The following is a 25,432-nucleotide window of genomic DNA, read 5'->3' on the forward strand; positions in this document are numbered from 1 at the left end:
TTTTAAATATTACAACAATGTTACACCAATGTATTCTAATTTCAACTTTATTTATATATATATGTTAATTGGGGTAGGGACGGGGACGAGGGAAAATTCCTCGTCCATGTCCTTATTTAGCCAACAAAAAAAAGTTCTCTCTGCTTCGTCTCCCATTATATTATATTATATATATATATATATTGTTGAATGAGAAATTTTGGACCAATCACAAATTGCCATGTCATTTCTAAAATTAATGATGAAATTTTGAATAATTGAATTTTGGAACTAATTAAGATGTGTCCCAAATTAAAATTGAAGACATAAATTGGGAATCAATCAAATTCAAGCATTGACACTAAAGAAAGCTGCATCGACGTATTCAATCAAAATCGGCATATTCAAGCACATAGAAGATATGTTTAAGCATCATACATGTCACATATACAAACACAAACACTATCAATCAATTTTCCTGGCTCTAAAGCAGTTTCAAAAGTAGTGTCACTTGTAAAGTTCTCTACCTCTCATTGCTCTCTTAACATTCAAATCAAGCAATGATACTACAGAAAGTTGCATCCAAATTAATTGCTACAAGCGATGCCTAACGGGGCCTCTCACCCGCATTCGCTTAAAAGGGATTATGTAGAAACAAGAGCAGGGTTCTGACATTGTGATTGCCATTGCAAAGAGAATCTGGGAACAATTAACAGGGTCTCCAAAAGGTCAGATCGTCATCAAGGAAAATCATTTATTTTGACAACTATGCTCCTGCTTCTGATTGATTAAGGAAAGAGTCAAACCTTGATGTGATCTCTGTCATAATGGCAGATGTAATAGCCAAAGGAGCCATGGGAGAAATTGAGAGAAAAATAAATCTCCTAATGAAAGTTTTCGAGGAGTGAGATCATAAAATTTTTGCGTTGCAAGATCAGATGCAAATTCGTGAAACTACTGAGTTGAGTCAAACTCACATTGTCAAAGCCAATGAAAAAAGGAAGACTGTGTTGCTGGAAAACCAACCTCCACCTCTGTTGCTTCCCTATCGGCCAATAGTTGCAGGATATGATTACAAACTCCATCAGAGCTTAGTATGGAGGACCATCACAAACTTCTTTTATGTTTTTGAACCTATATATTAAGAGAATCGAAAACCTAAGAATGCCTGTTAGGTACCAACTCCCAAAGTTCCAGAAGTTCGATGCAAAGGGCAACTTAAAGCAACACGTTGCCCACTTTGTTGAAACTAGAAGATACCTACTAGTCAAGCAGTTCGTTCGAACTTTGAAGGGGAAGACTTTGATTGGTACACTAATCTGGAGCTTGAGGTGATTGACAGTTGAAACAACTAGAAAGAGAGTTCCTGAACCACTTTTACAGCACCAGGTGTACAATGCCAAGTAGTGAAATGGAGAACTGGTCATCGACTACATCAGTCGATGGGGAACTCTAAGCTTGGATTGCAAAGATAGACTCACTGAATTATTTGTGGTGGAAATGTGCACCCAAGGTATGCACTGAAGGCTTCTTAATATTCTGCAGGGAATAAAGCCTCACACGTTTGAAGAGCTGACGACTCGAGCCCATGACATGAAGTTGAACACCAATAGGGGAACAAAAGATTTCCTAGTTCCTGAAGCAGAAAAGGATAAGAAAGAGATAAATGACACTAAAAAGACTGTGAAGAGTGTCACAAAGAAATCTATTGTCATTAATATGATTTCATTGAAATTTTCCTCCAAAAGAAAAGAGAACAATATTGAGAAGAAAGATGATGGAGGCGAGAGATGTCACCTAACACTGAAAGAAAGGCAGGAATATGTTTATCCATTCCTGACTCTGATATTGCAGATATGTTAGAACAACTGTTAGCGAAACAACTCATTCAACTACAAGAAAGCAAGCGACCAGAGCAATTAGGAAAAGTCAACAACCTTTAACTACTGCAAGTATCACTGAGTCATTAGTCGTCGAGTTCAAAAGTGTTTCGTGTTGAAAGAGTTGATTTTAAAGTTAGCTCGTGAAAAGAAGATTGAGTTAGATCTAAATGAAGTGGCTTAGATTAATCATGCTACAGTCACTGTGACTTCAAATGTTCCAACACCGTCTATGTTTTATGACCAAAGAGAAAGCTTGATCCAGTTTGGAGCATTGAGCCTATATTTGTTCAATTCATCAAGAGATCTTAATGACAGACTCCCAAAATAAAGATGATTCTATTGAAGATGGCAGTGAAGAAAGTCAAGTTCATTCCAGAAGGAGCCGCACTTCTACCAAAAGTATAGTAGAAGGAACAAGACTCAGAAAAAGAAGGAAAAAAAAAAAGGTGTGGAAACCAAAGCTTGTTGAGGAGGAAGATGAGGATTTTCCTAAACCTAGTCAACAAGTGACACTAAAAGAGTTTCTTCCAAAGAACTTCTACAACGTCTTTTCAGAGAAAACACTAGACGTTGTTGCGTGTCATGCTATCAACACAGTAGAAAGTGAGAGTACACCTTTAAGTTCATTGGAGACGATGAGAGAATCAAAAGATGTACTATCGTTTAATATAAATGACTTGTTGTCATTCCCTCGGGCAACTAAGACAACTCTTATCGATGCGATGTGTAACTAAGACAACTCTCGTCAATGTTTTGTTAAACTCAAATGCAACTAGTGCTTCAACCTCTATGATGTGTACGTGTGCCTCTTGCTATATGTCTATAGACTTCTCAGATAAAGATTTGCTATTAGGATCAAAGCTTCATAATAGGCCTTTGTATGTCTCAGCATACGTTTGAGAATAGAGAGTTGATCGAATCCAAATTGATAATGGATCAACTATCAATATAATGTCTAAATCAACTATGAAACAATTAGGCATCCTGATGGAAGAACTGTCAAACACTTAGTAATTCAAGGCTTCAACCAAGGCAGTAAAAGAGCGATAGACATGATATGCTTAGAACTTATCATTTGCGACTTGAAGGTCAACACATTATTTCATGTCATAGACTTTAAAACTATTTATAAGTTGTTGGTGGGTCGTCCTTGGATTCACAAAAATGGAATGGTATCTTTTCCACCACATCAATGTTTCAAGTTTTATCAATATGGCATTAAGAAAGTTGAAGCAGACTCTAATCCATTCTTAGAAGTTGAATCTCACTTCATAGATGCAAAGTTTTACTTGAAAAGTAATAATGTCGGTGAAGTGATGCTTGCAAGGATCACTTTAATAAAAAGCATGGATAATCCAAGTTGAAGTTACGAGTAGATGTGGGAAAGAAGTCAAGTGAAAAAGCTAGTATTTCTAATTCTCAAGATAGTGAGGCACCCACTGGCCATGCACAAACTACAATTCAAAAAAAAAAAAAAAAAAAAAAAGAGAAAGCTCAAAATCCTTCAAACTTGTGCTATATTCCCTTATCAAGACGCAAAAAGGGTGAACCACTGTTTGTAAAATACTCAAAGGGCCTGAAGTTGGTGATGTTGAAATCTTAAAATAATGTTTTGTTACACTGCTTCCAAAGATAACAAAATAGGAAATCCAAAAACCAAATATAGACTTGACAAAGGTAGAGCTGCCTGAAAGACGGATGAAAGATGGGTTTGTCCCTAAGACTTATAAACTGTTGGCAAAAGTAAGTTATGAATTTGCAACTCACATTGAGTTTAAGAGCCTAAAAATCTATGAGTGTCCTAAGCTTTCTCCGACTCAGAAGAAGCTTTTGCAGGAACGGCATGTTGTACTTGGATTGAGAAAATAATTTGGATATAATTCATAAGAGCTAGTACATAAAACTAGAAGAGGAAAGGAAAAAGTGGTCAACAACAATCATAGAGTTGTAGATGAGGTTGATGACTCGAGAGAAAAAGAAAGCAAGGATAAAAGAACTTCGGCATCCGACCGTATTAGATTTCTTGTCGCACGGGCTTTAGTCTTTGAAAGATTAAGCATGACGAAGGAAGAGAAATAAATTTAGTGCCCAACATCTAACCTTGACCAATGCCTCATCTTTCGAAGGTTAATTATGCCTTCTAAAGGAGAAGAGAACGTTGATCAAACTTCAGCAGTGACATGACCATCAACCTTTGAAAGGTTAAGTGCAGCTACGAAGGAAAGTGAAGAAAAGCCCTGTGTGTCAGTTTTTTGTCGTCTTAACCATGAAGGTTATGAGAATCACTTCAACAAACAGTCCTTCAATAAGATAAAAGGTGAAGGAGTGATTCGTAGTGATGTTCATAATGTAACTACAAAGAATAAGCAGCCGATATATTGCGCCTCAATTTGGTGTTTCCTTAGGCATGAGGACACTGAAAGTCAATCAGGTGAGAAGTCATCTTATGAAATAAAGGGTGATAGATAAATTTGTAGTGTTTTCCCTTTACGAATAAAAAGACAAACTTTTGTGACCCTCAATACAAGTGAAGGCTTTGATCCTGAAAATGAGAGCCTAAAACAGGAAGAAGGTGAAACTTCAAATCACCATATCACTGTCATCGAAGAATATGAGAATGAAATATTTGAAGAAGATGTGGAGGATACCCCACTAACATTTGAGGATGGTGGTCAATTCATAATGGATGAACTCAAAGAAGTAAATCTTGGCACAGTAGAGGAACCACACCCAACTTTTTTTGGTGCATCTCTCTTGGGTGAGGAGGGGGGCGAATTGATGAGTTTACTCACCAAATACAAGGACATATTCACTTGGTCATACCAAGAGATGTTTGGGACTTGATCCAAAAGTAGCATTCCATCTTCTCACAATAAAACGAGGTTATCGACTAGTTAAACAAGCTCAATGACATTTTTTTTACCAAAACTTATTCCCCACATTGAAAATAAAGTTAATAACTTCATTGAAGTAGGATTCATCAACGAAGAAAAATACCCTATGTGGATTGCCAACATTGATCCTGTTTAAAAGAAGAACAGAAAGCTTCTCGTTTGCGTATACTTTCATGATCTAAATAATGCATGCCTAAAAGATGACTTTCCATTACCCACCACAGGAATTATGGTTGATGCAACTACTAAGCATGGAGCCTTATCTTTTATGGATGGGTCATCTAATATAATCAAATACGATGGCTCTTGTAGATGTGGAAATGACAACTTTTAAGACTTCAAAGAGAATATACTGGTACAAGTTGATGCCCTTCGGATTGAAGAATGTTTGTGTTACATATCAACGCGCCATGCGAAAAGCGTTTGATGATATGCTGCACAAACATATCAAATGCTATGTTGATGATTTCATGATCAAGTTCAAGAAATGACAAGATCACTTAAAGGATTTAAGAGTTGTGTTTGATTGCCTACAAAAATATCAACTGAGGATGAACCTTCTCAAGTGCGCGTTCGCTGTGACCTCAGGAAAGTTTCTTCGTTCTGTTGTAAGGCATCGAGGGATTGAGATAGACCAATCGAAGATTGAGACCATTCAAAATATGTCAAGGCCCAAAAGTTTATATGAGTTAAGAAGTCTCCAGGAGCGTCTGCTTAAATCTAGAAGTTTATTTCCAACCTAACTGGTCGATGCCAAAGAAAAGGAGAAAAATTCGAGTAGGATGAGGCCTGTCAGAATGCTTTTGACAGTATAAAGAAATACTTACTTAATCTTCTTGTTCTAGGCGCTCCCTATTGGAAGTAGTAAGCAATTAGTGGTAGACCAGGATCATTACACACTCCAATTCATTAATTTTAACATCAAATCAAGAATTTTCATAGAATATTAAGAGGGTTTCATAATAACTCACCTTTGAAGACTTTAATCCACGAAATTAGTTGCAATCTCCTCAGCTACAAAGTGTAGATCACCAATAGATCTTCCCTATTATTCTTTTGGATCTTAGATTGAGTTGTGGGATTCAAAATGAACTGACTTTAGAAAGGAATTTGAAAGGAGAAAGAATATTTTGCAGAAACTTGAAGAACTTATTCTTCAATCTCTAAAATTTAGAAATTTTAGCTTTTGCATGCCCATTTCTTAGCTCAATCTTCTAAGTTTTATTCACCTTCAGTATGCTGAGAGCCTTCATCAAATGAAGACACCACCTATTCACCAATTTATGTGGATTTGGAGTGGAAGCTAGGTGTTCATGAAGTGGAAAAACCCACTTTTAGTGGATTTTTCCAAAATCCATTTTCTTGTTTTAATTTGAATTTTTTTTCAAAATTAAAACCAAATTTTAGTTTTTAATTTTTTAATTAAATTGAAATTTTATTAATTTTACAAAATTAATTCAATTAATTAAAAATTTTAAATAAAATAAATAATTTATTAATTTAATATCAAATATCAAATTAATTAAACACCAATTTCGCCATCATGAATCCCTTTTCATGTAATTAATATTTAAATCAAATTTAAATATTATTTGATTCTTCAAATTCGTTTTAACTGGTCCAGGCCGAAATCCTCCGCCGGGGATTGTCGGGGCTAGCTTGCTTCCACTGGTGGCGGGCGCCAGTCGCGTAGGGCGACCGGACCAGGCCGAGTCTGGATGATGAAGCCCTGTTTGCCAACATTTCAGATAGTTGGTGATCTGAGAGCTTAAAGCTCCGTATTCTCTCCACTGTAATAAAACCCGACGGGGAATAGAATATGAATAGACGAAGGTTTGAAAGGTTGGTAGTAAGTAGGGTGGAGATCTAGAAGGTTGGGAATTCTGTTGAGGTGTCTATCAGGTGATGAAGCGAAAAACCGAGTTGCGTACTGGGTGAAGCTTGGAAGGTACTCGACTCCTTCTAGAAAAGTCAGGCCGATCGGAAAGAGATTCAATAGCACCGGTCATATTTGATAATTAAATATGTAATTATATTATATATAATTACTAATTTCCTTAATTCGAATTTGAACATTTCAAATTCACTTATCACGCTATTCCAAGGTTTAATCCATTTCTGAGGTAGTATGGGGACATAATGAACCTATAGAACATGGATTCTAATGATCCAAGATTAACTAGCTAAACTCCTTAACATAATTAACCACTCTTTGTTAACTACTGGGTCACTCCACTAAGGCTCAGTAGTTGCACCCTTACTGTAGATATATTGTGTCCACTCGATATAACCATAATTAGTAAGCTAACCCTTCACAGGCTATTCGTAATAACGGCTGGGTCAATAGCTGTTTAACCCCCAAGATTATCTTTTGTTCCTTAAGTATCATTTATCCTCTAATGAACAATCAGACTAATGAGAGGGTGAGGCTCTTTGTTCAAGACCCGAAGTCAGCACTTAAGGAAACAACCTCTCTACTATCCTTAAAAGTGGGTAGGAGAGAATTCCATCTTACACCCTATATCCCCAGAAATCTACCTGGTCTTACCACTAAAATGGGAGGCTTATTGAGTTGGCGTTGTTGAGCCAACCATCACCCATGAAAATCTAAGGATAATCCTGAATAAACAGAATTTCATAGTTTGCTCAGGATTAAGGTTAAGTTACCTAGGTCATCATTTTGAAATAATCAGTCTTAAACAGTAAACAACGTTATAAAGTAAGAGTGACTTATTTCTTGGTTCGAACTTATGCAAACTCTTTACATAGGATGCCCCCACTTCTCATGTCTCCATATAATGAATCAGGATCACTTTGTTTGTAGCACTTTATAACATTTGTAACATCTACAAAGTAGGCCACGTCCGAGAGTGTCCCCAGAATAAGGTACCCAGCCTTATTCATATACTATAAACCATTTTGGCTATTTACTCGAACCTGATCCATTCTTATGTCTCCACATAAAATTCAATTACTCATGTAATAGCCATGGATCTTAGTTTATTGGATTTCGATTATTTCTAAAATGAAATGGGCAATTCATGTATTATTCAAGAACAACTTTATTGAATCAAACTTCAGTAACATATATTGATAAAAAAAATAAGTATATTGTTTACAAACCACGAGTTTTAGGACATAAACCATTGATATTGGACATTGTTGTGCTAGAAAGATCATTGGGGGCATTATTGGTGCAAGAAGGGGAAAAGAGAAATAAACGTGCTCTTTACTATCTAAGTAGGACCTTAACTAGAGTTGAGATCGACTACTCTTCTATCGAGAAAACGTTCCTTGCACTCTTCTTTGCCATCGATAAGCTGAGACACTATTTGTAGCCCTTCAAGATTAATCTAATAGGGAAAGGAAACCCCATAAAATACATCATATCTAGACCAATTATTTCTGGATCCTAGCCAAATGGGCAATTATGCTCCAATAATACAAAATTTTCTATGTGCCACAAAAGATGGTAAAAAGGCAACCACTAACAAACTTCTAAGTAGACCACTCAATTCCATCATATTGGAAGCCATGTGAAGACTTACCCGGCGATGAAGGTTTCTTTTGTTGAAATTACGGAGCCTTGAACCATGTACTTTGATGGTGCAATATGAAGAAGTGGAATGGGGCATAAATCTTCCCTATATCACTAGAGAAATATATGCTGCCTTACAATTTTATGCTTGCTGAATTATGCTTGAACAATGTCGCTCAATATCAAGCTCAAATAATTGGCCTCTAGATGGTGTCGAAATCGAAATATCGTACAAATTTATGGTGATTCAAAGTTGATAATTAGCCAACTCTTACTCCAACATGATGTGAAACATGAAGATTTGAAGCCTTACTTCACTTATGACAAATAGTTGTCAGAAAAGTTCGACAGTGTGATGCTAGAACATGTCCTAAGGTTAGGAAAAAAAGAATTTGATGCATTGGCAAACTTAGCTATTGCCTTGACGGTTCCGAATGATGTAGCTTTGAATATATTGCTTTTTTAAAGGTGGATTATGCCCTAAATCGAGTCTAAAAGTGAAGAAATGAACTTGATATCCATTTATTTAATTGATGATAAAGAATGATGTCAATCCATTATAGGCTATCTCGAAGATGGAAAGCTTTCACAAAATCCCCGTAATAAACACAGAGATGCGAAGGAAAGTTGCTCACTTCATTTACTATTAGGGGAACTTATATTTACACTCCCTTGAAGGGCTCTTTCTTCAATGCTTTGGAAAAGAGAAGTCGATATAATCTTTAGAAGAGGCACACTCAGGTGTTTGTGGTGCGCATTAATCTAGACCAAAGCTTCACTTCCAGCTAAGGAGAATGGGTTACTACCGACCTAAGATGATCCAAGACTCGATGGAGTATGCAAGGAAGTGTGAAGCTTGTCAATACCATGCAAACTTCATACGTCAACCATTAGAACATCTGCATCCAACTGTGCCTTTATGGCCTTTGGAAGCTTGGGGACTTGATATTGTTGGTCCCATAACACCTAAGTCATCAGTAGGACATTCTTACATCCTTGAAACGACGAATTGCTTTTCAAGGTGGGCCGAGGTCATCACCCTGGGTGAATCTAAGAAGGAAAATGCAGTGGATTTTATCCGAACTCACATTATCTACCGATACAATATTCTCCATTGAATTGTGACAGAAAATGGAAGGCAATTTTTCAATAGCTTGATGGATAAATTATGTGAGAAATTCAAGTTCAAGTAATACAAGTCATCCATGTACAACACAACTACTAATGAGTTAGTAAAGGCATTCAATAAAACACTGTGCAATCTACTGAAGAAAATTATCTCTAAGTTAAAGAGAGATTGACAAGAGAAGATTGGAGAAACATTATGGGCTTATCGAACTACTCATTGTACTCCTAGAGGAGTTAGACCATATTCTCTTGTTTATGGAATGGAAGTTGTTCTTCCTCTAGAAAGAGAAATCCCATCACTGAGAATGGCAATACAAGAGGGGTTGACCACAGAAGAAAATGTTAAGTTACGCCAAGACTTAGAAGCACTTGCTGAAAAATGGCTAGAAACTCAACAGCCATTGGAATGTTACCAAGGACGAATTGTCCAAAGATTTTGATAAGAATGTGAAGCCTCAATCATTTCAAATTGGTGATCTAGTACTTGCTATAAGAAGACCAATAATCATGACGAGACATACAGAAAATAAGTTTACTCCTAAATGGGATAAACCTTACATCGTCAAAGAAGTCTATACGAATGGAGCATACAAGATCGTTGATGAAGATAGAGTAAGAATTGGCCCAATCAACGACAAGTTTCTTACGAAATTTTATGCTTGATAAACATGTAAGAAAGCTCCTGATCGCAAAAGCCTAAACTGCATGGTGCTTCTGGCACGCATAAACTCAAAAGGCAAACGACCTAAAAAAAGCATTGTTAAATTATGCTATGACTTGATGCCGATCATTATAAAAGGTACGTAGGTAGCTTGAAGGAAACTTAAAGTTCGGTCTAGTGAAAAAAAAAAAGAAACTTTATTGAACTTCGTTCTAACTTGATCCCTGTCATTTTAAAGGGTATGTAAGCATCTTGAAGGAAACTTTAAGTTCAGTCTAGTAAAAAAAAAAAAAAAGAAAAAAAACTTTATTGAATTACATTATGACTTGATCCCTGCCATTATAAAAGGTATGTGGACAGCTTGAAGGAAATTTTAAGTTCAGTTTAGTAAAAAAAAAGTTTTGTTGAACTACGTTATGACTTGATCCTTGTCATTACAAAAGGTACATAGGCAGCTTGAAGGAAACTTTCAGTTCAATCAAGTAAAAAAAAAAAAAAAAAAAACTTTGTAGAACTATGTTATTACTTGATCCATGTCATTATAAAGATTACATAGACAGACTTAAAGAAAACTTTTAAGTTTACTCTAGTAAAAAAAAACTTCTTGAACTATAAGAATATATTGACAGTTTAAATATAAGGTTTGACTAAATGAAAAAAGAAACATTAATAGATTGCATTCAGTTTGAGAAATAAGCACATGAAAAGCAAATCATCAAAGGGTGAAAGTTTTACTACAAATTTCTTTGTCTCATAAAGTAGACTAACACAAAGCTAAATAAAAGAGGTCTTGAATCAAGAAGTCCATTTGAAATTCTTCAACTCCTCATGCATGCTTTCTAAAGATTCGCGAAGTGCAAATAACATTTTGTCGTCTGCATCACTAACAATAGGGGCACATTCGAGTTTGTTAATCTCCTTACAAGCCTTCAAAATATCAAGTTGCTTTTGGTTTAGGACTTTTTCATTCTTAGAAATTAGATTGGAAAGTTTGCTGGTCTCTGAATGCATAACTTTTAGTTCTGCTTCCAATTCAGCCTTCTATATGGAAAATTACGTGAGCCGATGTTTGAGGGTATCTGTCTCTTCTAGTATGCCGTTTTCTCTTGTCGCAATGTCGTTACAAAACTTTTATGCCTCTGCCAACTTATCGTCTTTAGTTGATTGGATTGAATCTGAAGATTGCATTTAGATGTGGTTTTCGGTACCCTGGAAGTAACCATCCACAAGGTTTTTCAAATGGGTAAGGTTGTGTGAGTCACTTGCCACAATTGCATCAAAGATTTTTCACATCTCTGGTTTGAGGCTACCTACGTGCTCAAAAGGAGTCTAAACGATCTTTTGTCACAAGTTCTCCCACAAGGTTATGGTAGTCGTCGCTAGAGATGAAAAATCAAATTGTCTGTATAGAAGTGGGAGACTTTAAGAGTTAGGGTGCCTACTTTGTTTTGAATGGGTCAAGGGCACTCGTTGGTGGTTGTTATGCACCACTTCATAATTTTCTCCTTTTAGATCGTGAACGAGTCCTCGACATGAAGCATAATGGGATTAGGGATTAGAGGGTTTGTCATAAACTCATCGTTATATTCACTTCCATCTTCTTAAGCTAAATTTTTTTGAGGATGAGGTTAGAAAAAAATGAAATAAGTTCAATGACGAAAGTAAGGAAAAAAAAAAAAGAAATGAAAATGTACATGAAGTTGACTCAACTGAGGTTTTCACGACACCAAAAGTTTGAAAATTATCGAGAGTAACCTTAAGGGGTTGGTAATTGTGCTCAAAAGGATTTTTAGACAACTTTGCTCTTTTCTAATGATGATTTACTAGGTTTTTATGCTCTTCATCGGACTAACTAACAAAGGATTTCTTTTCAATTAAACAGAGTTGTTTTCCCCTGAAGTTAGTTTATATTCATTTGGGAAGCTTGGGTTGAGTTGGTGGAAGAATCATACTGTCCACCAATTTGTAGGCATTTTTCTCCAAATAGTTCCCATGTCTGTTCAACCACCATCTTTTAAAGCGAGTGGTGACATGATTCTAAGGATTCAGTGTAAGAGCTGGAAGAAATATTTGAGACTTTTCACCATGATGGACACAAATCCTCCAATGGTGCAAAACTTGTCTAAGTTAACCTTTAGGGTACAACAAGGTTGTTTGGTATATCTTGATAAAATCCAAAAAGGCGACCAAATCAATAGGGACTATAGGGTTTGGCGATTAACCTATCTCTACAGTGAGAAGATATGAGGCATGACCTAAGGCTCGAAAAGAATGAGGTGCAGGGAAATATCGACATGCCTTTATTTCTCATGTATTCATTTCGATCCCTGTGTTGAAGATTCACGTGTTAGGGTATGGATTCACCCTTTTGAATCAGTTTGCGAGCTTCGTATTCATAAAAATATATGGCTCCACCTTCGTAGAAAAATCAACCATTTTGGGCCCTTGAGCTTCCACTGGTATTTTATAATTAATAGTGGATCAACCAGCTAGAAACATAATACATTGGAAAACAAGAATCCAAACGCCCGGTTAAAAGAGTGGCCTTTGAGACTACCCAACCCATGGTAAATATTAATCAAAACAGGGGATGCCAAGCTTAAGATGATTCCTTCAGCCATTAAAGAGGCAGCTCTAAAAACACTAGGTCGAACATGGTTGGCATTCTCTTGAGGAAACATAAAGGCATAAAGCATATAGGACAGGAAGGCTACCAAATATGTTTGGTCCCACTATTCCTCTTCAATGTAGAGTTCACGAAATAAGTTTTCCTCTTCTTCTGTCCAATTGTGATTTCTAATGTTCATGCCATCTGGGTTATAGGTTAAACAGGAACGAGAAGTTTTCTTCTGCTTTCGACGAGGTGGTTTTTCATATTTCTGGTTACCCTTGAACCAAAAGGAAATCCATGAGTTGATCGAAACGTGAGAATGATTCGATAAAGCAAGAATGAGCACATAATAATTGTGAAAAAGATATTTACAACTCTAGGGGAGATTTTTGCCTCCTTGCAGTGATCCCATCCACTCTTCAAGGCAAGGGATGACCTCTTCGTAAAATCTTCCTTTGATGGGCAGGCCTCCGAGATCCCATAGGGAGATAGATAGTTTCCCACATCAGGTGTGAATGGTGTTAGTTTTTGGACACCAAGCTTCACAAAAAGCATGAACCACGTCATTGTTACGATTATAAGTCTAGAGAGAGGCCACCACTGCATCAAGCAAATGATATTTTGAAGAAACCTCTTGTTACATCCAACGATAAATTCCAACCGCTCTCAATAGGCAGGGATGAAGACAAATTCCCCAAGAATGGTTAACACATAGATCCTTATCATGCAACGGCATCTATTATGCGTGCCCCAATGTTAACTCAAGGTTCAAATTAGCCCCTGGGTTATGTATTGGAGACCTTGACTATCACACTTTTTGAGGTTAGGTTGAGCTTAAGGATCTTCCTATGAACCAGTATGTTAAGGAAGGGAATCCATGCAAATGAGGCCATCTGTTTGTAATATTTCTTGGCATAGGTTCCTCTATTAAAAGACTGACCTCGTTTTTTACATATTGTTTATTATCTCCCATAATAATTAGATATCTCTCGGAATGATGAATACTTTCTCCAAACTGCACCATGGTTCTAGAAAAAGGAAAAGAAAAAAAGGCTTAATTAATTTTGTGTCAACAAAAAAAAGTAAGTAAAATAGAGAAAATCATAAGTCTGTTATATAAAGAGAGAGAGAGAGAAAAAACATGGGGGCATCTTTCAAAAGGGAGTGTGTCACTTCCTAATTTGGGACATCAAGATGTAACAACTTTACAATAGAGGATAGACTAGTGTGTCACACTCTAAGTTGGTACAACGACCTCATAACAAAGGATGGACTAGTGTATCACACCCTGAGTTGTCACATGGGATGCAACAACTTCACAACAAAGGATGGACTAGTGTGTCACACTCTAAGTTACCACATGGGGATGCAACAACTTCACAATAAAGGATAGACTAGTGTGTTACGGCCTAAGTTGGTACATTAGAGTTGGTGCAACAATCTCATAACAAAGGATGAACTCGTGTTTCACACCCTAAGTTGCCACGTGGGGATGCATAAGCTTCATAACAAAGGATAGACTAGTCATACCCTAAGTTGCCACATGGGAATGCAACAATTTCACAACAAAGGATGGACTAGTATGTCACACCCTAAGTTGGCACATGGGGGTGCAACAACTTCACAATGAAGAATGGACTAGTGTGTCATATCCTAAGTTGGTATATGGGATTGCAGTGACTTCACAACAAAGGACAGACTAGGGGCACAATGACTTCACAACAAATGATAGACTAGTATTTCACTTTTAAGTTGAGACATGGCGGATGTATCAGCTTCACAACAAATGATGGACAAGTGTGTCACACCCTAAGTTGGTACATGGGAGTGCAGCAACTTCACAAAAGATGGACTAGTGTATCATATCCTAAGTTGGCGCTTGAGTATTTATAAAGGTTTACACCAACATGCCCACAACATACCTACAAAAATAAAAAATAAAAAAACAAAAACAACAAGAAAAGCTCACCCTACCCTTTGCAAAGATACATAGAAGTCGGTGAGGTAAAAAGTTACTCCCTCAGAGTGAAAATTACTAATAACTTTTAGCTCCTGAAAAAAAGTAACCGTGGGGGCAAGTTAGTTAAATTTTAAAAGGAGAAGAGAAAAAAGGGAAAAATTTTAAAAAAAGACAAAAAAAAAAAAAAGAAAGAAAGGGGGCAAGCATTGAAGGAATAATTTGGGAGAAGATGGTGATGCATGATTAATTTGGAATTTAAATCTGCGCATCTCCAGTCTTTTTACCAAACTAAATGGGTGTGTTCGAGAGTGATTTCGATAGAATTGATTTTGCAAAATTGTTTTTTAAATAATTAAATTTTTGTTTGATTCCAAACTTTTTAAAGTGATTTTCAAATATTCAAAAGTGATTTTGAATTATTATGTTTGGTTCTAGAAGTGATTTTAGTATTACCAAATTACTAAAAAATGTATCTTATATTTGGAAATTTATTATAAAAAATAATTATAATAAATATGTAATTTTATTAATTATTTCTTTTTAAATTATTATATGCATGTTTGATATACGAGGTAAAAAAAATACAAATAATAAAAATAAAAGAAAATTTAAAACGGCTATCTCATTCATTCTAGAAATGTTTGAACTATATATTATCCATTGACATACAAACTATATAACAAAAACATTAACAAAATATAAGAAGTCTTGCAATTTTCTCCCGCTCCTCTTCCACCTCTCTTTTATAACAAGAAATTTTACTTTCTTCAACAACAATCAACTGGTTTCGATCATCACTTGAGAGGAACAAATTTTCATCATCATCAAAAGGCTTCAACTCAAATTTAGTTGTAGAAGGAGTTCTTATATATGTATTATCAACAACGGGATGCAGCATGAAATTAAACTTGAAGATAACGTGGAAAACAAATGGAGGTAGCGAGAGCAATGTACCTGAGCAGACAACATTACAGGCGAGGACAAGCACTATGCATTGTGTTTGCATGTGTATGTATGTAGGCTTATTTCAAATGGCGATGCTCTTCTAGTCTATGTACGTTAGCCCTATTTCAAATGGCAACATTACCTATTCATGTCTCTTCCACAGGAAACATCTCTCAACCTTGTCCACGAACCTTCATTTGAATTGACTGTGAAAGTGAACTCTCGTTGCAATTGATCTTGTTCAAATGTGCAACACAAGGTTAACTAATACACAATTCAAGCATCATGCTCTGAATCAAAGATAAATATGGTATATAAGAGAATGATATCATGTTACTTCATTTATTATTAGGTGTTTCCTTACTTGTTCAGTTAAAAATTAAAGAAGATAAACTATAATAAAAAACTGTGTTTATTTTTACATTTCAAGCATCATGTTCTTCATTATCTTTGAAGAACAATCCACAAAATACACTGATAAGAGATAGAGAGAGAGAAACGGATTCCCTAAACACAAAAAAGACAACCCCTCACCAAAACATACACAGAAACAAACATCCCCCCAAAAACATTAACATGACAATGATCTTTGTCCCTTTTATTTCTTACATGATTGAGCAACTGCTGCTTGTGTTCGCATAACTGGATATATCAGCTGCAGAGTTACTATTATGGCCATGGTGGTGATGACCAGACTCAACATAAGGATAACTTAGGTTTCAACTATCAAGAAGCATTAAAGAGCGATACAAAGCTAACAGTTAGAAGCCAAATGGAAGGGAAAAAAGCTCTCATCCGACATAATAAATACTTAGGCTTAGTTTTTACTCTAATAGAATTGAAAAAAAATTCCAGCCAAAATGATCAAAGTAAATTTCTAATCCAATAGAAAGATTTCTCCTTCATATCAACCACGAGAACCATTCTACACAAGAACTTTTGTTTCAACCATCAGAAAGCAAATAAAAAAGATTAAAACACTATAGTTAATTACAAACAATAGGAAAAAGAAGAAGAAGAAGAAATAAAGATACCCAACAAGGAATCGAAAAGAGAATCGATTATATGGCTAGGTTTCCAATGCAATGATAGATGCAAATGTCGAAAAATTGCTACACCATGGAATTGCAACTATCCTAAAAGGAATTTCGGGCGCGACATCAGTGCCAATTGCTACTATCGGTTACTCTCCAAGGTTAACATAACTTCCAATTTCAGGCGTGCACTCACCGGAGAATGGATTAGAATCAAGAAAAATAATGCTCAGAGCAGATAAAGTGAAGTTATGTGGGGAAAGAGTTATACTTCCACTACTATCACACTTTGGAATCACCTCTAGCATGCATTGGTATTTATACATTTTACGCAATGCTTAATTCTCCAATATGAGACAACATTCTCCCATTTCCTTTTAACTTTTGCTATGGGCCTAAGCCTAAAAGTCATTTCTAACAATCTCCCACAAATAATTTTTATAGAAAAATTAAAATAAAACAAATTATTTGAAGATACTGTTCTGAGCAAAGATAAGAGATTAGACTTAAGCACTAATATCTAACGAATTGAATTGATGCATAGTGAAGTAGGGCAACAACTTTATTAGACAAAGTGAGTTATCTCTTGAACTTTTAATAACGTTGATTGAGATCCCCACAACACATTTTACTACTAGATTTTTTCTTCATTTTGCAATATAAAGTGCGCTAATTAAGGCCATGCACATAAACCTCGGGTCACCATGAAAGCTCTAGAAAGAGACCCTTAAAATCTTCCATAGAAGGCGGTCGCACCTTCACTATCATGTCAAATGTTTCATCAAGTCTGTTAGAGACAAACCACTAAAAAACTGAGCTATGAAGACTTCAACATCTAATCCGTACCATAACCAACTTCATCAAGTCTATCAAAGACAGACTCAAATACTGAGCTATGAAGATTTCATCCTTATCCATCAAGTCTATATCATGAACACCCAAAGAAAGGGCTATGGATTATTTAAAGGTTTTAGTTTTATCCATCAAGTCCGTACAAGGATTACCCAAATAAAGGGCTATGGATCATCTAGTCTATCGCAATTGATCACCGGATAAAGGGTTATGGACCACTATATGGGTTTAAACCTCATGCTCACTGAAGATTATAAAATTATTTTCATTGTTATACCTTTGGTTAGAAGATCAACTAAATCCTTCTTTGACCTCACATACTCCAAGGAAATAACTCCCCATTTTAACAATTGTTTTACAACTCCATGTTTGAGATGTATATACTTCATTTTGCCATTATATACACCATTCTTGACAATCCCTTTGATAGCTTGTAAATCACAATAAACAGGGACTGGTATTGATGTCCCCAACAATGGTACATCTCCTAGGAGGCTTCTAAGCCAGTCAGCCTCTTGTCCTGCTAATTTTAGAGCAATAAATTCAGATTCCATGGTGGATCTAACTATGCATGTCTCTTTTGCAGACTTCCATGATATAGCTTCTCCTCTGAGTAATAATACATATCCATTAGTAGAACTGACCTTGTCATTACTAGTTACCCAATTTGCATTACAAAAACCTTCTAATACAACATGAAATTTATTGAAATGCAAACAATAGTCTATTGTGCCTTTAAGATATCTCAACAGATGACAAAGAGCACCCTAATTATCTTTATCAGGATTATATATATGTCTACTCAATCTACTTACAACATATGCAATATCCGATCTAGTTAATGGGCTTACTTCCTTTCGGGAATCTACCAAGTTTATACTTCCTCATGTATTTAACTTAATGGGCTTACTTCCTTTCAGGAATCTACCAAGTTTCAAGTTTGGTTCATGGTTAGAAAATCCAGTTTACTCTTAATGGCTTCCTTTCATTAGCTATATTCTACAGAACTTAAGGTCTCTTGGTAAGTTTTAGAATCCTCATCTATTAGATACATACATGCCAACTGATAGTCAATATCATTTGGCCTTTCAACTAAAAAGGTAGTCAAGAAATTAGGACCAAAATTTTTCTCAGTTCTCTGTTTGTTACTTCTTCTAAGTTCGATTTCATGCATTCTATCAGAAGTTTTAATATCTTTAGTTTCAAGCATACTACTAGAAACTTTATTATTTTTAGTTTTATGCATACTATTAGAAGTTTTAATATTTTCAGTTTCATGCATACTATTAATCGAAGAAGGCATAGAAACAAATGCATTCCCATAATTAGATGTTCTAATTAATTCACTTTTTCCTTTATTATTGGAAATATATGCTAAAAAAACTTAGCATCTCTATATTCACATATAGATCTATTATTCAAGTACATGAATCTATATGCAGCACTATTTTAAGCATAACCAATGAACACATAATCAAAAATTTTAGATCCTACTGTAGGTTTCTTGAAAGCAGGATATGCTAAAAATATCTCCACATTCTTATGTAATTGAGGTTAGATGCATAACCTTTCCACAGTTCGTAAGGCGTTTTGTCCAATTTTTTGTGAGGTATCCTGTTAAGAATAAAATAGGTAGAAAACACTACTTCCTCCCACATACTATTAGATAAACCATAACTTACCAGCATAGCATTCATTATTTCTTTCAGTGTTCTATTTTTTGTTTAGTTATACCATTCTGATGAGGAGAATAAGGTGTAGATGTTTCATGTATAATTCCATTCAATTCACAAAATTCTTTTAGTGACTTATCATTATATTTTCCTCCTATATCTAATCTTAAACTTTTGATTCTTTTATCTAATTGATTATCTACTTCAGTTTTATACTTCAAAAACATGCTACCTATCTCATCCTTTGTTTTCAACAGATAAATTTTAATATATCTAGAAAAATCATAAAAAAAAAGTGATGTAGTAATTTTTTCCACCTCTACTAGTAGTATTTTTGAAACCAACCAAGTCTGTATGAATTAATTCAAGTAACTCTGTACATCTAGTAGTGATAGATTTAATTTTTTTTTTTTTTTGGGTAAACTTAGCTTCTATACATACAGAGCATTTACTAGTTTCATGTGTTTCAGATGCATTGATAATTTTTAGTGTTTTAAGTTTTTTAATCGATGCAACATTTACATGACCTAATCTACCATGCCATAGATCAATAGATTCAACAATATATAGGTAGAATTAGAAGCACTTGCATCCATCAAATTTGAAACAGGAATATTGATCAAAATGAAAAGATCATTGGCTAAGTACCCCTTACCAACAAAGTCACCCTTTTTTGTGAGGATAACCTTATCAACTTCTAGTAGAATTTTAAGTCCAGCTCGATTCAATAGATTTTCAGACACTAGGTTCCTATATAAGGAAGGTACATACACACATTACTTAACGATAAAGTTTTTCCAGAAGTTAATTTTAGAATAACCTTCTCTTTTCCAAGTACTTTTGTCGTGACAGAGTTACCCATGGATACACGCTCTCTGTCAGTAGTGTCCTGGTAGGCATGGAGAAGCTCTCGGTTTGAGCAAAAATGTCTTGAAGCTTCGGTGTCAAGAATCCAATCAAATTTGTTTTCCATCAGGTTGGCTTCTACAACAACAACTATTATGTCATCTTACTAAGTAAGATTGGCTTGTGGGGTGGATCAGTGATCTAGCCTTCCTTTCCTTTAATTGTATTGGTTGGATTTATGCCCTTATTGTCCATAGACATAGCAAACTAATTTCTTATTTTCAATCTTTCCACCACCAACTTTGTGATGTCTCTTTTTTTTAGAGGAATTATTCTTACTAGGCTTCTTATTGTGACTTTTGAACGTATCTTTGTTAATAGCAGAAGATTCAACTAAGTTAGCATTAATTGAATTTAAATTTTCAGAAATCAACTTATCTTTTAGGTCGTTCACTACTTCGCGAGCATGTGATTGCTTAACTTCTAAAATGTTTGATTCTTCTTTTTGAGTTACAGATGGTTTCTGTAGTCGCTCAAGGATGGGAAAATTTTCTCAAGTAGTACATTTGCTTAGAGAATCTCATACATCTTCATACATTCAAACAGAACGTTGGCCACCAAATTTTCATATCTATGAATTTGCTCCACTACTGGTTTCTCGTCTGTCATATGAAATTGTAGTAATTTTTCAACCACGTAGTTCTTACAACCTGCATAGTCTTCTTCACATCGGGCCTCTAACGTATTCCAAATTACTTTTGCTGACTTTTGGATCATGAACAGATCTTGCATTTGTCGGGATCCACCTTGGATGACTATTTCGGTTGGTTAGAAACATCAACAACTTCACTAGAGGATTCTGGGCCATTGACAATAAGCAACTTCTTGGTAGCAGCAGGACCTTTTGTGGTAAGGATGTAATCGACCTCTAGCTGCTCAAAGAAGATCAACAATTTTTAGGACTAACGGAAATAATTTTCTTTGTCAAGTGGTTCAAGCTTGGACAGATTGAGAAGAACCTTAAGTTTTCTAATCGATATCTCAGATAACAAATATCGAAACTTGCTTTCTTATTGTTAGATGTAGATGTTGAAAAATGGAATAACCACTACCCTGAAAGTAATTTCGATGCAACCTTGGTGCCAATCGCTGTTGTTGGTTGCTCCACAATTTCAGGCATGCACTCGCTGGAGAATAGACTAGAATCAAGAAAAACAATGCTCATACCTTTTGATTTGAAGCACCTCAGTCAAAATAAGAATCTTATTTAATATCAGAAATCAAATACAGATGGATGTTAAATTACAGATCGATACCTTTTGATTTGTTGCTCTGGGTTTATGAAAAAGAAGAAGAAGAAGAATACAAAGCAACTAGGGTTGAACGAGAAGAAAAGTGGGATGAAGATAGTCAAAATAAGAATCTCGATAAGTAGTAAAAAGTTTTTTTTTCGTGCAAGCACAGTACCCGAACCTCAACGGATGGATGTGGCAGCAGCGAGCGTGTGTGCTAAAATGGTTATACTTCTACCATCACCATACTTTGGGATTATATTTAGCATGCCTTGGTATTTATACCTTTTAGACAATGCTTAATTTTCTAACGTGGTACAACATTCTTCCATTTCCTTTTAACTTTTACTATGGGCCTAAGCCTAAAAGTCATTTCCAACATGCAACAAAAAATAAAAAACAAAAGGAAATCAAACCACACTGTTCATTGAGCTGAAGCAGAGTAAGATTAGGGAAAATCTGAAGCTTGAGAACAAGAAAGAGAGTATCTAAGATGAAGAGGATGTTCAGGGTAAGATTTGAAGCACCTCAGTTGCTTGTTAATGGAAGCAATTGAAGAGCACGAGAAAGAGCATATGAGAGAAAATCTTTTATCGGTTACAAAAGAAGGAATAGCCGAATCAGGATTGAATTCTATCCTTTTAAATATGAGGGGAAATTTTGGTATTCCAAATTTTTGGATCTGATTCCCTAATAATCACCCCACCAAATCACCAATCAAGTGATATATCACAAATCAATTTCTAATGGTTTAAGATTTGTTATAGTAGGTAGATCATGGTTCAAACATTATACTTTGGAAGATAAATCATAAAACTCAAGGTAGGTAAATCATGCTCAACGTGGCCTTAAAATAAATAGCTTATTTCATTAAGAAATAATTCTAAATCATAAAAGAGTCTTATTTGAAAGCATTTGTCACTCACAGTCGTGGTTGGCTCCTAAGAGTTTATAGGCTACTCCAATCTCTGTTTGTCCTGAAAATGGATTATAAACCCCTAATAATCTCCAAACAATCTCTTAAAACCAATAACTTCCAAATATTCTATACATAAGTTCATAGGTCCCTTAGTTTCTATCTAACCCTTAAATTCCTCTTAGTTTCCATACTTGGTCATTTCTATAGCTAAAAATCCATGGAAACCTTAATTAGACTAAAAAATAGCTTACCAATACCAAGTAACTAAGACAAGTCAATGGCAAGACCACGATAGTTAGGCGCATGACTAGGTGTAGGCATGGGCGCTGGGACACGTACACGGGCACTTAGGCGTGCGCATAGAGGTCGTGGATAGCTAGCATGGGCGACAACAATTACACATGAGTGACTTAATGAGTGGTGAAGGAAGCACATAGGCACGGGTGAGGCGTCAAATGCGCACAAGCTAGGCATCGAATATGCATAGGCTGAGCATGGGCACGACGTCGAATGAGCGTGTAGATGAGGCACATTGGGCGTCAAGCGTGTGCGGCATGCGCGATGAAAAATGCAAAGGTGAGCACCGTTGCACGCACAATGGTAGCCTTTGTCCACTACTTGCCTTCTTCAATCTCTAGCCGACAACTCCTTGCTAGACCCCGATTTTTCGCTTGAATTTTCAGTACACTTTTCATCACAAGCCAAATTAAACACTAATTTCTTTCATAAACTTCTTAAACAATCTTTAAACTGACTTACCTTCAAATTTGAGCTCTTAACTCATCCTTGCTTGCTCAAAATCCATCAAAATCTTCACTTAGCTCGGTTTTGCTCAAAATTCAAACCAACCTTGAGTTTTCTTCAATTCTCCTTATCTTTCCAGCTAAATTTCTCCATGGTAGCCATTATTCATTGGTTTCCCTAAATTTTGGCTGAAGAATATCACACTTTGCTTGATTAAATTGTGCAAATCAACTTCTTCTTTTTCATCCAATTTATATGATTGACTGTCTCTTCAAGCTTGCTTAAAATTTTGACAACTCCACCCATAATCATTTCAATCCATTAAATCTTGTTTAACCTCATTATAGCCACCTTAAATAACAAATAAAATAACTAAAACATAATTTTCCAACCATTATCCAAATTTAACTAAATTAATTAAAAGAAACCTCTCTACAATCATTTTAATCCACTAAATCTTGTCTAACCTCATCTCCCTTCTTCCCAACACTTAAACAAATTTTCTCTTTTTCCTTTTCACCTTCAATGCATGGCTCACTCTTTCCTTAGCCAAATTCTTTTTCTATGCTTCCTTGATTAGCGCATAGCTCATCACCCTAACACTTCAAAATTTTTCTTTAACTTAAATCATTTAAATATCACACACTTCCCCTCACACACATGTTCCATGCCTAGACCATCTCCCTCATAAGTTGCAACTTAAAATTTCACTAAGTCGACATTGAAATAATATCTTTAATTTACCCTTAAAGAGAAATTAGGAAAAAGTTTAAGGCTTACAAGTTACGATCTACTTATTTGGCATTTTGTCCACGAAATTCAGGAAACATCATCGAAAGAATAGTTGCGGATACTTGCTTCTCATCTACTCTTCACTCTTCTAGGTGGCCTTTTCCACCCCGTGATTTTTCCACAACACCTTTACTAGTGGGATCGTCTTGTTTCTTAGCACTTGCTTCTTCCTGTCCATTATCTGAACAGGTTCTTCTTCATACAACAGATTCTCTTTTAGATGTACTGGTTGAGACTCAAGATCATATGTTCAATCTGAAACATATTTCCTTAGCATCGAAACAAGGAACACATTGTGAATCCTAGATAACTCCATAGGTAATGCCAATCGATAAGCTGACAACGTTATCCTTTCCAAAATCTCGTAAGGTTTGATGTATCTTGAGCTTAGTTTTTCTTTCGTTCCAAATCATAGAACACCCTTCCATGGTGGCAATTTGCGGTTCAATCACCAACCTAAAACTCTAAATCTCTTCATCGTTTTTTGCATAACTCTTTTGTCTATCTCGTGTTGTTTTGAGTTTCTTCCTGATTAGCTTAAAATTCTCCAAATTAACTAGAACCAACTTTGGCCCTATTAATTTTTTTTCTCCTACTTCATCCCATCACATAAGTGTTATGCACTGTTTGCCGTACAATGCCTCGTAGGGTGCCATTTGTATGTTGGAATGATAACTATTGTTATAGGTAAATTCCACCAAAGGTAGATGTGAGTCCTAACTTCCTTTAAATCGCAGTACACATGCTCGTAGCATGTCTTCCAATGTCTATATGGTCCTCTTTGACTGGCCATATGTTTGAGGATTGAACGTTGAGCTAAAATGTAACTTAGTTCCAATTTCCTCTTGTAAGCTAGCCTAAAACTTTGAAGTAAACCTCGAATCTCTATCAGATACAATAGATATTAGGGTGACATACTGACTTTGAAGTAAACCTTGAACATCTATCAGATAGAATAACTTAGCCAACTTGTCAAGTGTAAAAGTTACCTTGGCTAGCAAGAACTGTGCTATCTTGGTAAACCTATCAACACTAACCCAGATTCCATCATATTCATTTGGAGTTCGAGGAAGTCTGAGTAGGAAATCCATTGTCATATGTTCCCATTTCCACTCTGATATAGGAAGTGGATTCAAAAGTTCTGTTGGTCTTTGACGCATAGGCTAAACCTGTTGACAAATCAAACACTTGTTTACATACTAAGCTATCTTATTTTACATTCTTGGCCACCAACAATGTTTCTTCAGGGTCTTGTACATTTTTGTACTTCCTGGATGCATAGCATAAGTTGAACTATGTGTCTTTTCCAGGATTGCATTTTTCAAGGTCGAGTACTTTGAAAGACATATCTTGCCATGCTTCAACAGCGTTCCATCACTTCTAAACACATAATCTGTTGGTTTAAGGTTCACCTCTTCTGATATCTTCCTAAGTATTGAATCTTTTGGCTGACTTTTGATAATATGCTCAATCAACGTAGGCCTTACTTGAAAATGAGTAAGTAGACTTCCCATTTCACCTATTGACACAACTACATTAGAACTTCTCAGTTCCCTCAACAGAGATGCACCAACTGTTGAGGTTGATGCCCTAAATCTTGTGGGTCATGTAGTTTGTAATTGTAATGTACAAACATTTCATTTATTTAATAAAATATGAGATGTTTTATTCGACATTTAGT

General features: G+C 35.6%; 1 long non-coding RNA gene across 1 annotated transcript; it reads left to right on the forward strand.

Annotated features, from left to right (window-relative positions):
- The first annotated feature begins 257 nt into the window (after window positions 1-257).
- On the forward strand, window positions 258-15,837 carry LOC150037224 (uncharacterized). The gene is made up of 2 exons (XR_016528646.1): window positions 258-15,666; window positions 15,763-15,837. It is a non-coding gene; the product is annotated as an uncharacterized LOC150037224 (long non-coding RNA).
- Window positions 15,838-25,432: the final 9,595 nt, after the last annotated feature.

Source organism: Benincasa hispida, chromosome 3 (genome assembly GCF_027475165.1).
Source record: "Benincasa hispida cultivar pf3 chromosome 3, pf3_genome.v1.1, whole genome shotgun sequence".
Lineage (NCBI taxonomy): Eukaryota > Viridiplantae > Streptophyta > Magnoliopsida > Cucurbitales > Cucurbitaceae > Benincasa > Benincasa hispida.